Source organism: Mauremys reevesii, linkage group 13 (genome assembly GCF_016161935.1).
Source record: "Mauremys reevesii isolate NIE-2019 linkage group 13, ASM1616193v1, whole genome shotgun sequence".
Taxonomy (NCBI): Eukaryota; Metazoa; Chordata; order Testudines; family Geoemydidae; genus Mauremys; species Mauremys reevesii.
In genome coordinates, this window is record NC_052635.1 from 21,670,833 (window position 1) to 21,682,945 (window position 12,113).

Consider the following 12,113-nt stretch of genomic DNA (forward strand, 5'->3'; position numbering starts at 1 on the left):
TGATAAAGTGGCCTTGCTCGTGAAGACGGTGCGGGGCTGGCCAGCATCTGTATATTGCTAGCATTCATAGTTGCTAACGCACCTGAGATGTGAATGGGCCTGTCAGTAAGTGAGGTTAATGACAGAGTCTGCAGGGGACACTTGGAGGCAGTCCTGTCTGGAAGGCCGCTTCCATGGGAAGAGCAGCCACAGGTGCTTAGGAGGAAGGTGCATTACTACAGAGAAATAATAGGACCCCGTGGCCCCACTGAAGTAATGGCCAGTGGCCCGGAGTTTTATTTGGGCCACTGTAGCTTTTTTCCAAGCTTGCCCAGCACCTCCTTGGATCACGTGAGTTCCCTGCAAAGAAAAGCATCCTGGGAACTGAGACACCAAAAGCAAGGACACAGCTCTCTGGTTCATGACAACATTATATCTGCAAAGGATCAGGTTTCCTTCCACTCACCTGGAGACCTCAGACTCTGATTTCTCCATTGGAAGCTGAATTCCTTTTCTTGTGATTTGAGCATAAAGTGTCATTCACCAGGATGTTGGTCTAGTCCACTGTCTCTTTTTTGTGGGGTTAATTTTGTTAAGATGACCCTAGAGTCTGTCCACTGTCAGCATCTTTCTTGTGCAGCGTGAGAAGAAATGTAATACGTCCTACCAGCAGTGAGTCTGTCCCTGTTATACCAGCAGCTGCTGAGCAAAAACAGGGACTGTCTGATAACATGTGCACTGACCATTCTGCTAGTGCCTAATCCAGTGGAATGACCTCTGCCACCAGTATGACTGTAGCACAGTTGCATGCCATTATTTCTGTGTCCCTCGACTAAGGAAAGGGGATACCCATGCGTATGACATGCTTTGAACATTTTTACAATGCAGTTTTACTGCTATAATTTCTTTAGACTTTCCCATATGTAAGACCTTGTTTCTGGAAGAGTGATACAGTTATGTTCAGGGCATACATACCAAGAAGTTAGATAAAAATCTAAAATACTCTTGCTGGGAGGTTGCAATGTAACACTACTTTATCTCTTAGAATTCAGAATGATAACACACTTGAGAACCCCAGAGCAGGTAGAGACAAAACAGGCTGCTCCCTAAGGCAAAGAGACACAACTCACCCCACCTCATTCTAAGATGGCTGTTTTCAGACTGATTGCCAGAGACCCAAATCATGTGCTTCTCTACAGAGCCCCCTAGACTACAAGGATAAAGTGATCACCTATAATTTTAACATCATTCTCAGTACACCACAGATGCCACATCTCCCAGCTTTTGTCTGAATTTACTGATTGGTGGGTTTTTAATGAACTGCAGTCTTTCTTAGAGCTATTTTTAGTTATGTCCATATCAGTTGCTTCTTTATTTTCTGTCAAGTAAGATGGGATAGTCTTTATCCTCTGGTAATGGAGTTTGAAGAACAGCTAGCCAAAAACTCAAAAGGTAATAACAAAGTGTTTTTTAAGTACATCAGAAGCAGGAAGCCTGCTAAACAACCAGTGACGATCAAGATACAAAAGGAGCACTTAAAGATGATAAAGTCACTGTGGAGAAACTAAATGAATTCTTTGCTTCAGTCTTCACAGCTGAGGATGTTAGGGAGATTCCCAAACCTGAGCCATCCTTTGTAGGTGACAAATCTGAGGAATTGTCACAGATTGAAGTGTCACTAGAGGAAGTTTTGGAATTAATTGATAAATTTAACAGTAACAAGTCACCGGGACCAGATAGCATTCACCCAAGAGTTCTGAAACAACTCAAATGGGAAATTGCAGAACTATTAACTATGGTTTGTAACCTGTCCTTTAAATCAGCTTCTGTACCCAATGACTGGAAGATAGCTAATGTAATGCCAATATTTAAAAAGGGCTCTAGAGGTGATCCTGGCAATTACAGCCCGGTAAGTCTAACCTCAGTACTGGGCAAATTAGTTGAAACAATAGTAAAGAATAAAATTGTCAGACACATAGAAGAACATAAATTGTTGGGCAAAAGTCAACATGGTTTCTGTAAAGAGAAATCATGTCTTACTAATCTATTAGAGTTCTTTGAAGGGGTCAGCAAATATATGGACTAGGGGTATCCAGTGGACATAGTGTACTTAGATTTCCAGAAAGCCTTTGACAAGGTCCCTCACCAAAAGCTCTTACATAATTTAAGTTGTCATGGGATAAGAGGGAAGATCCTTTCATGGACTGAGAACTGGTTAAAAGACAGGGAACAAAGGGTAGGAATAAATGGTAAATTTTCAGAATTGAGAAGGGTAACTAGTGGTGTTTCCCAAAGATCAGTCCTAGGACCAATCCTATTCAACTTATTCATAAATGATCTAGAGAAAGGGGTAAACAGTGAGGTGGCAAAGTTTGCAGATGATACTAAACTGCTCAAGATAGTTAAAACCAAAGCAGACTGTGAAGAATTTCAAAAAGATCTCACAAAACTAAGTGATTGGGCAACAAAATGGCAAATGAAATTCAATGTGGATAAATGTAAAGTAATGCACATTGGAAAAAATAACCCCAATATGATGGGAGCTAATTTAGCTACAACTAATCAGGAAAGAGATCTCGGAGTCATCGTGGATAGTTCTCTGAAGACATCCACGCAGTGTGCAGCGGCAATCAAAAAAGCAAACAGGATGTTAGGAATTATTAAGAAAGGGATAGAGAATAAGATGGAGAATATCTTATTTCCCTTATATAAATCCATGGTACGCCCACATCTTGAATACTGCGTACAGATGTGGTCTCCTCATCTCAAAAAATATATACTGGCTTTAGAAAAGGTTCATAGAAGGGCAACTAAAATGATTAGGGGTCCCATATGAGGCGAGATTAAAGAGGCTAGGACTTTTCAGTTTGGAAAAGAGGAGACTAAGGGGGGATATGATAGAAGTATATAAAATCATGAGTGGTGTGGAGAAAGTGAATAAGGAAAAGTTATTTACTTGTTCCCATAATATAAGAACTAGTGGCCACCAAATGAAATTAATGTGCAGCAGGTTTAAAACAAATAACAGGAAGTTCTTCTTCACACAGCGCACAGTCAACCCGTGGAACTCCTTATCTGAGGAGGTTGTGAAGGCTAGGACTATAACAGGGTTTAAAAGACAACTAGATAAATTCATGGAGGTTAAGTCCATGGATGGATAAGGAATGGTGTCCCTAGCCTCTGTTTGTCAGAGGGTAGAGATGGATGGCAGGAGAGAGATCACTTGATCATTACCTGTTAGGTTCACTCCCTCTGGGGCACCTGGCATTGGCCACTGTCGGTAGACAGGATACTGGGCTGAATGGACCTTTGGTCTGACCCAGTATGGCCATTCTTATGTTCTTATGTTCATTTCCATAGAGTCCAGTCTGGGTCAGACAGTCTGGCTTATTACTTGCCATATTCTTTAGATGGGTATTTCTTCCATTGGTTTGCTTGTTTTTTAATTGGAAATAGGTGCAGGTATGAAATCAAAGTGGAATAAGACAGAACGGTCTCAAAATATTCCAAAGAACACAGAAGATACAAATATACAATACCCACATTAAAGAAAAAATGACCAACAATGAAAAAAAATGAAAAAAGAGAACAGTATGCAATTATACTGGTGAGGTGCAAAATTGAGTGATTTAATGGCTTATATAAAAGCTGTGTATGTAATGAAAACTGGTGTCCATTTAAGATAGTCAGTGGAGAGGAGATACAATGATTTATTAAACCATTTATTAATAGTGATGTTGCTGGTAGATTTCCACTCAGGATCTATAATCACTCTGGTATCAAATAATACATGTTGTAAAAGGTGGGAAAGAATGTTTTCATTACTTCAGAAAACCCAATCCTGGTGTTAGATTGAATTGGAATTGTACCTTTTCACTGTGGAACAAAAGCAGTACGTATGGTCAAAGGCCCAGATCCTCAAAGGTATTTAGACACCTACATTTGAAATACCTCTGGGGATCTGGACCAAAATCTCCAGTTATACTGCATTCTCTCCAGCAGAAGTCCATGGTTAGACAATTTAAACTTCGATTCAGTTTAACAAAGAGAAGGTTAACGGGTGACTTGTGTAAGCACCTACATGGGGAACAAATATTTAATAATGGGCTCTTCAGTCTAGCAGAGAAAGGTCTAACACAGTGCAGTGGCTAGATGCTGAAGCTAGACAAATTCAGACCGGAAATAAAGTGGACATTTTTAACAGTGAGAGTCGTCGACAATCCCTCAAGGTCGAGGATAATCTATTTCATGGGTTTTATTTTGTATGAGTCCTTTGGTGACTGAGGAGTCCAATCCTTGAGCTGCAGGCTCATTGGCAGACATTGCAGTTGGTGTTGGAAGTCAGGGCTGGGCCACGATTACTACATGACTGTCATCTGTCCTTTCTTTTCTGCCATTTTTCTGTGACCAGGGCAAGGCGATTTTCCTCCTTCTCTGACAAGTCTTCACCAGTTATCCCTGTCCTGGGCTGCTGTCTCCCAGAGTGTGGTGTTGATGCCACGTCATGATATTTTTCTTGAGGATGTCTTTAAAGTGTTTCTTTTGGCCTTCCCATTTCCTTTTTCCTTTGGTGAGTTGAGCATACAGCAGTTGTTTTGGTAAGCGTACATCAGGCATGTGCACACAATGCTCGCTCTACCTCAGCTAGTGCTGGATAATCAGGACCTCAACACTGAAAATGTTGGCCTCCGTGAGGATGCTGACATTAGTGCAATGATCCTCCCACTTTATGTTGAGGATTTTCTGAAGAAAGTGCTGGTGCTGGCGTTCCAGGTTTTTCAGGAGTTTTCTATAGGTCACCCAAGTCTCACAGCCATAGAGAAGAGTTGTGATTACCACTGCTTTATAAACTAAAAGTCTAGTGTATGTTTGTGATTATTGAACACCCGGCGAGATAGTCTGCCAAACGCAAGGCTGGCACAGCCAATTCTGTGTTGAATCTCTACATCTATGTCTGCCCTCTGTGAGAGATAGCTGCCAAGGTAGGCAAAGTGTTCTACATTTTCCAGGTCTTCTCTGTCAGTGTAGATCTTCCATGCTGGATCTGATGATTGACCGGGAGCTGGCTGGTGGAGAACTTTTGTTTTGCTGATATTCCGAGTTAGTCGTAGACTTTTGTAAGCTTCAGATAAGCAATTAAGAGTTGTTTGTAGATCCTCCTTTCAGGGCTGGTCCACACTAAGAAGCGGGGTCGAACTAGGGTACGCAAATTCAGCTACGTGAATAGCGTAGCTGAATTCGAAGTACCCTAGTTCGAACTACTCACCGATCAGGCGCGCGGAATCGAAGTCCGCGGCTCCAAGGTCGACTCCGCCACCGCCTTTTGCAGTGGTGGAGTACCGGAGTTCGAACTATCGCTTCCGGAGTTCGAACTATCGCGTCCAGATTAGACGCGATAGTTCGAACTCCGAGAAGTCGAACTCACCGCGTCGACCCGGCTCGTAAGTGTAGACTAGCCCTCAGTGTGCAACTACAGCGCAGTCATCTGCTTACTAGAGTTTGGTTATTGTTGCTGATATTACTTTAGATCTGGCACAGAGACGAGAAAGGTTGAAGATATTGCCATCAGTCTGATATTGGATGCCAATGTCCTGTGGTAGATGGGCTTGGGTTAATGTTTTCATAGCTGCTAAGAAAATGCAGAAAAGGGTGGGTGCCAGTACACAGCCTTGTTTTATGCCAGTTCGGATGACAGAGGGCTCAGAGGTAGAGCCACTGCTTAGGATGGACACAGTCATCTGGTCATGGAGGAGTCTGACATTGATGATAAATTTGCTTGGGCAGCCAAACTTTGACATGATTTTCCACAGAGCCTCACAGTTGACAGAGTCAAAGGCTTTGGTCAGATTGATAAAGGCCCTATACAGCTCCTGGTGTTGTTATTGACATTTTTCCTGGATCTGCAAAAATCATGTTAGTGGTGTCATGTCATGGTCTGAAGCTGCAGTGGGACTCTGGAAGTACTTCCTCTGCAAGAGGGAGTAGGCAATTCAGTTAGATTCTAGCAAGAATCTTCCCAGCAATGGAAAGGAGGGAAATGTCTCGATAGTTGCCACAGTCGGCCCTGTCTCCTTTTTTGAAAATGGTAACAATAATAGCATTACGTAAGTCAGCAGGGATTTCTTTGGTGCACCAGATTTTGAGGAGCAGCAAATGAAGCTTGTTAATCAGTGTTTCTCTCCCCCACTTTCCATACTTTGGCTGGTTTGCCACCAGAAAGTGGTGCTTTATTGTTCTTCATTTGTTTAATTGCTTTGTGAACCTCCTCAAGTGTTGGTGGGTTGGCAAGAGTTTCCCAGATTGGATGCTGAGGGATGGAGTCGATGGTGTCGTCAGTCACAGTCGATTCTTGATTTAGAAGCTTTTGGTTGTGTTCCTTCCAGTGCTCTTTGATGGATTCGTTATCTCTAAGAAGGGTACTACCGTGTTTGGATCTCAGAGGTGTGAGTAGGGTGACCAGACAGCAAATGTGAAAAATCAGGACAGGGGGTGGGGGGTAATAGGAGCCTATATAAGAAAAAGACCCAAAAATCGAGACTGTCCTTATAAAATCGGGACATCTGGTCACCCTAGGTGTGAGGCCACATGAGCTTGGTCCGTACAGGGTCTTTGTCTCACAAAAAAAAGCTCTGCATATGACATCTGTCAGTGAATGCTTGGATTTCTTTTGCTTTGTCCTCCCACCATTTGTTTTTGAATTCTCGGATCCTCCTTTGAACCTCATCTTTGAGCTGATGGAAAGAGCTCTGCTTCTGACTGGATGTTAGATGGTTTTGCCAGTCGCAGAAAGCCTTTCTCTTCTGATCCAAAGGCTGTAATCTCAGTGTTGTTGTTGTCAAACCAGTCCTGATGGCAGTGGATAGCAAAGCAAATGGTTTCCTTACAAGCCTCATGGATGGTCTGTTCTAGGGCTTCCCAGTCTTCTTCGACACTTATATTGTCATTTCCAGGTGTGCATACGGCCAGTTTTTCACTGAGGAGTGCTTGGAAGTTCTCTTGGTGCACTGAGGATTGAAGTCTTTGCATGTTGTATTACCATCTATGTGATTTGGATTGCTTTCTATGTTTCATTGCAATCCTGATGGACATGACCGACCTCACCGGGGTGATCTGTCTAGCAATCGTCGGCTCCTCTCATGACATGGATGATTTGGACATCTCTTAGAGTCTGTGTTCTTACAATGACAGTCTAGGAGGTGCCTTTGTTTTGAACGGGGGTGTTGCCAAGTTGTTTTGTACTTGTTGCTTTGTCTGAAGACTGTGTTTGTGATTACAAGGTCATCCTCTGGCATTTGCTGAGTAGAAGGATGCCACTGGAATTGGTCTTGCCCACTCCTTCCTTTCCAATGGTGCTACTCTATACGTTGGAATCTCGGTAATTAACTATTGGAAATATTTACCAAAGGTCATGATGGGTTCTCCAGCACTGGCAATTTTTAAATCAATATTGGCTATTTTCCTAAAAGATCTAGGAATTATTTTGGGGGAGTTCTCTGGCCTGTGTTCTACAGGAGGTCAGACTAGATGATCACAGTGGTACTTTCTGGCCTTGGAATCTATGAATTTATGAAAACATAGAAAGCAAACTTGGTGTTACATATGTAAAACTCGTATTTTGGGTAAAAATCTGATATTGCATTACAAGGCAGGATGTAATTTTCCAAAGTGTTATAGGCTCTGATGAAGCAAGGCCACTTGAACACATGCATACATCTAAGCATTTGAGTAGTCCCACTGATTTCAATGGGGTTATTCACATCCTTACACATAAGCATGTGTTTAAGAGCTTTGCTGCATCAGGGTCTTAGGCTAAGGAACCTGAAAGACACAGAATGGACAAATGTTTGTGCTATATTTTCAGAGACAGTATGCCAGACTATAATGTCTCTCCCTTTAAGACTTTCAGCACTTTAACCCTCCCAGAGATTAGGACCATTGCTTCTCAGAAAGGAGAGGAACAATGCAGTGTGGGATTGCGAAGGCGCTCCTGGTAGCTTGGCCACAGGAGCAACTGAGGAAATTCCACATATGCACCATCGCATTCTCAGTGTCCTTGAATTGCCTCCCCACTGGTTTCCCGGGAAGATACCCTCCTGAATTTCACAACTGCTACTGCATTGAGTTTCCTGCAGGCTCCCACTGACACCAGTTTCATACCCCTGTGTCCAGGGGTGGTGAGAAGACAGTGAACAGTAAGTCCAGCCCTTGTATGTGTGATGGCCACTACCATAGGCACCAACTTCTTCTTGCGCCGGTGGGTGCTCAACCCCTCTCTCCCCTTGGCCCTGCCCCGACTCCACCCCTGCCCTGCCCCCTCCCACGCCCATTCCAACCCTTCCCCAAAGTCCCCGCCCCAACTCCGCCCTCTCCCTGCCCCTATTCTGACCCCTTCCGCAAAGTCCCCGCCGTGGCCCTGTCTCTTTCCCGCCTCCTCCCCTAAGCGTGCCACATTCCCGCTCCTCCCGCTCCCTCCTGGAGCTTGCTACAGCTGTTTGGCAGCAAGCACTGGGAGGTAGGCAGAGGAGTGGGGTTGCGGTGCACTCAGGGGAGGAGGCGGAGGAGGAGGTGAGATGGGGCGGGGAGCTTGGCTGCCGGTGGGTGCAGAGCACCCACTAATTTTTCCTCATGGGTGCTCCGGCCCTGGAGCACCCACGGAGTTGGTGCCTATGGCCACCACTGTGGCCATTAAACCAGGGACCTGCAAGGGTAAAAGCATGAACAGCTACAGCTGAGCTGAAAAGCTAAGGCTGCCTAGCTAACATCGCAACAGACTCATACCCACTGTGGATAAGGCCCTGAAAGGGACCAGCCCTGAAGGGGACCGGTGACACACACTCACCAGGGGATTGCATATGCAGAAGAGATCACTTCATAATTCAGTGTCAATGTTGCCCTTCCAGCTGCCATAAATACACCTCTGGGTTTCCAGGACATCCCAATTAGTGCAGGATGGATGGTAAAAGCTATTTCTCAAGGTTTGTGCTTCATGGGGGGAAATCAAGGGTCAAGGAACCTGTGGGGAACCTTTGGACAGTGTGAGGGCATCACCCATTCCTTGACTATGAATGGGAAATAGGTCACCCGAAGGAGCTGCCTCAAGCCCATAATAATAATAGCTGCCTCTTACATAGCACTTTTAAAGCAGCAGATCTCAAACTGCTGCACAATCCTGAATGTGTTTATCCTCATAGTGCCCCCCGGAGGAGGGGGCAGTGCTATTATTGGCATTTACGAATGGGAACTGAGGCCCCACGATCACACAGGATGTCTGTGGTACAGCAAGGAATCAAACCTGGTGCTCCTAAATCCTAGGCTCACATCCTAACCAGTGGAGTAGCCGCCCTCTCGATGAGGCTTTTGAGTAGCAGTGTGAACACTCAGACTACTCCACACCAGGAGGCTGCTCTCTCTCTTCCTTCCCCCTCTTTACACAGTGCAGAGAGCAGGACACCAGAACTGGGACCTTCTCCCCAGAGGTCTGAAGTGGGGGGCTGACACACAAAAATCTTCTTCCTCCCCACCCAGTGGAGGCCAAAAGAAGGGACTGCAGGGGAGCTTACCCTCTTCCCAGAGGATGATCAGCTGTGATCTCCTCACCCCACATTCTGGAGGCCAGGGGAAGAGGATCTTCCTTCTGTCTCCCTGGGGACCAAAGGAAGAAGGTTCTGGGGTGCCAGACATGTGGCATAAATGCCTCCACTTCTTGCAGGATTGAGGCTCCAGGAGGCTCAGCAGAGCTAATACGGCTCCCCAAGCACAGTGAGCCTCAAGTATTTTCCTAAAAACTGTGAGTATATTGGGGAAGTTCAGGATATTCATCCAAACCTTTGGGAACAAATGCTGCATGCTCCACACCTCCCTAGGTGGGTTTGCTCTACTGCGGAAGGCTCTTGGAGGGATGGGGTCAGGAGAAGGGCCTGACTACCTTGCTGGAATCTGCATAATTAGAAATGGGCCTGAACCATTAGAGTTAGCTACAGCTCTGCCTTTCCCCCTAAAGTTCAGGGCTGCTCAGATCCAGGATTTAAGTTCAACTTGTTATAGAGAGAGGGATAACACACCAAAGTCTGGAGACATTCTCCACTCACAATGGGAACAGAACTGTACGGTGCTTAACAAACAACTCATTCATCTTCTCAGCCAGCAGCGCTGTGAGGCGTGCCAACACTACGTCCTCCAGGGACAGAGGAGGAAACTGAGGCACAATCAGTCAGTGAAAGAGCCAGGAGTAAAACCCAGAAATCCTGATTCCCAGTCCCCGACTCTGACCACTAGACCCTACTCCCTCCGATATGAAAAATGGTTTTATTTCCATTCCAAATAAAAGGCGCACCTCCAGCAGCTGATTTGCCAGGAAGTCTCTATTATATGCATGGTGCTAGACTGTCTCATCACAATCTCCTTGACAATGTCACACATTAAAACATATTTCACCAAAAATTTGATTTGCCTTTAATATAGAGGGGAGAAAAGGATTATTCATGACTCATTTCTTGTGTTACCCATGCAATTTCACATCACAATCTGTTGCCATGGAGATGTCACACACATGAGATGGAAGCTAGGAATCTAATACATCAGCAGACAGGCCCAATAAGAGGAAGGCGAAAGAAAGGAAACAGATATTTGTCATAAACAGAGGAAGGAGGAGGAAAATGTAGGCAAGTGACAATCAAAAAATTAATTAATTGGCTGTAGTAGCTAAGTTTACTGCAATAACTGAGGCATTTTGTACTCTCAGTATTGGAAATACTCCATATATTGCGCTGTGGGGATGTTTTTCAATGGCACCCAGTTTGTGTTGGATTTTGTTTTATGCAACTTTCCCTTAGTGTTGCAAACAGTTCCAGGCAGGGGTGGTCAATTCTAGAGTGAGCTTGGGTTTGCAGATGCTCCTATAATGATAAGTGGGAGCTCTCCCTTTTTTGGGTGCAATTTATACCAGTAATTGGACTGTGAGTGCAAAATATGAAAACTTGCCCTTTTAACTACCTGTTTGCACCTAAAGACATTCCGCTGTACCCACATGTGCGCCCCTGACCCCTTTTGTAGGTTCAAACTTTGTGGGAACATTACTGCAAACTGTAAAGCCGTGGCACAACCCTGTTTCATAGCTGTACATACACACTTTAATGTTTCAGTCTTCTTCATACTAATATTTGTATAAAGCCTGGCCCTTTGTAATGCCATAAACAATCCTAAAAAGCAATGCAACCACACCAATTCAAGACTATAGGAATATTATTCAGACAGCAATTTTATCCCTCTGAGCAAAATAATTTCATGTACCTCTACTTAGGAAAATGCTGCTAGACACAAAACTGCTGCATGAACAAACGCTAATCCTAACGCGTATGCAAGATCGTAAAATTGTGTCCCTTACATTAGAACAGCAATAGTTAGTGCTGTAACTGACCATCACACTTAGTAGTAATACAGAACAAATATGGATATAACTGCTGCCAGAAGTCACATTTTCTATTCCCCCGGTTTTAAATATAGAAATGTACTCATTTCTCCAAATTTAACATTACGAAGGCTGAGTAGGCAGAGTAAAGATTACGCAGAGGGTGATCAGTGAAAATGTTGCTGTTAAAAGCTCATTGTGTGAACTGGGTGTTACAGATGTTGTTAGAACTGAGTGTAATCTCAGCTTTCAATTGATTTTTTCTTTTTTAACTTTACTGTGTGCAATGTGGTAATATGCTATATGTAATGGCAAGGGGTAACTTGTTTTGACTTGTTCTTTGCAGCTTTAAATTAACAAAGTTTGTGCGTGGGAATTTCAAGTTTAGCACACAGGAGCCTCTTTTTCTGCTATTGAAATGCAGCCGCCTTTGGGGTGAGAGAGTTTTGGCTGAACCTCAACTATGCACAGCAACACAATGCAACATTTTAGGACAGGAAGTGAAGCAGACTCATGTATCCAATTGAAATGCTGATAGAATCAGTAGACGCAGAATGTGATTACTGACTTGGAATTTCTATGCAATATTTTATTCTGACTATGACCTTCTATTATGCCCATCACCACGCATCTGAGCAGCTCCCAAGAAACCAGCATAAACACACCTATTCTTTTCAAAACTGTGATGGTATCATTAGTGTCCATGAGCAGACTGGAGCAATTTTAT